The sequence below is a fragment of the Echinococcus granulosus genome (assembly GCF_000524195.1).
Source record: "Echinococcus granulosus chromosome Unknown EG_S00054, whole genome shotgun sequence".
Taxonomy (NCBI): domain Eukaryota; kingdom Metazoa; phylum Platyhelminthes; class Cestoda; order Cyclophyllidea; family Taeniidae; genus Echinococcus; species Echinococcus granulosus.
The window spans coordinates 83737-85257 of NW_020170434.1; the positions used below are offsets into that span (position 1 = coordinate 83737).

A 1521-nucleotide genomic window follows, 5' to 3' on the forward strand; every position below is an offset into this window, starting at 1 on the left:
ACTGCGTGTTTCAACACCACAGAAGCATGCCTTTTTAGTTTTAACTTCCAAATTTCCATTTAACTTGAACATCTTCCTTCCGGGAAAGCAGTGGCCTCCATAAATTCGTAAATTACATTGAGGTTTGGCTCGTGCTTGCGTTCTGGATCTAAGTAGATGTAGTTCATTACCGCCTCAATCAGTGGCTGAACTCATTCCAGTGCTGATTTACAATTCGCCGTTCCTTCGATACATTTGACATACGTAAACAGTGTCTTTAGGACTAAATGTTTGAACACCACATTTGCCACTAGTTGTGTTTTTTACCTTAAAGATTCAGTGGCTAGTGGAGGAGGAGGATGCGGACGTGTTGGCAGCCACGACAGCGGGCCAAACAGCATTGGATTTTGCAGTTGAAGGCAAACACCGAGGAGTGATTCGCTACCTACTCCCACGAGTTATCAACAGTCAGTTACAGCCCACTGGCGGCGAGGCAGACACTCCAAGAATCCGCAGAACGCGGTCTGTCTCCTTGGCTGATGCTCGCCTCCCCCAAAGCCAAACTCAAGCCTTCACTAAGCTCTCCGACCCACTTAGACGACGTTCAGCTCACTTCAATCAACAATTGACGTGTAGGGAGCATACGATCTATTCGAATGTCTGTGGAGCTGCAGCTAGTCGACCGCTAATTACGTCTAAGTGAGTAGTTTTGTGAACAAAGTCCCAAAATCCTTGTTTGATCAGTTATTGCTGCTTTAATCCCATAAAGAAAATCTAGTAGAATCCATCAATTTAGCCCTGCAGCGTATTAGAAAAGAAGAATTTGATCCACATGGTAACCTTAAGTAGCGATCAAAAAGTTGGGGCAATGCTTTTATAAAATGCAAGTGGTATCGCTTTAGTTTGCTTGATTGCTTTACTCTCAGTTGTAGCGCCGAATGATCCACTGACACCTCTCCGTAGGTTTTCAAAACTTGTATTAAAAACTCCACCAGAAAGCGCTCCGACGAAGAGATGAACTAGTTGCAGTTACCTTGGCAGTTGCGTACTCCATATTCATTGGCGCCTAGGAGGGCTTGTTTGCGATTGCAACGACATCACTAGTTTAAACAAAGATGTAGACTTACGTCTACTAAGTGGTGGAAAGCACACAAGGCTGTCACTGGCTATGATTATTTTCTTTCAATCCCTTTATTCAGAGTAGTAATAAGCTTTGGAGTAGCTTCTTGTATCCAGAGCTTCTGATGTCATGGAATTAATTGTAGGGAATACCTGTTTCACTCTTATTAATGGAGGTCATGAAGAATGCAGTCGCAGAGCCACCGTGGTCGACAGCGTAGGCGACCTAAGTGCTATGATGTTTTGCCACCTGTATCAAATAAAAAGTTGCCTTTAGAAGGGATTTCCGGTAGACGTGGGTGGGGAGCTGTTTATTGGGAGTCAATCATACCACATTGAGGGAAGACAGAAGGGATCCGCATGGAGTAGACCTGCGAATTTACATCCAAAAAGGCATACTTCTGTGGTGTTGAAACACGCAGC

The 1521-nt window shown here is 44.3% G+C and overlaps 1 protein-coding gene across 1 annotated transcript in view; it reads right to left on the minus strand.

The window, feature by feature from the left end:
* EGR_06261 (hypothetical protein) overlaps window positions 1-1521 on the minus strand; it is a gene marked incomplete at both ends in the record, with an annotated part of 10768 nt that overhangs the window by 6684 nt on the left and 2563 nt on the right. The window lies entirely within an intron of this gene.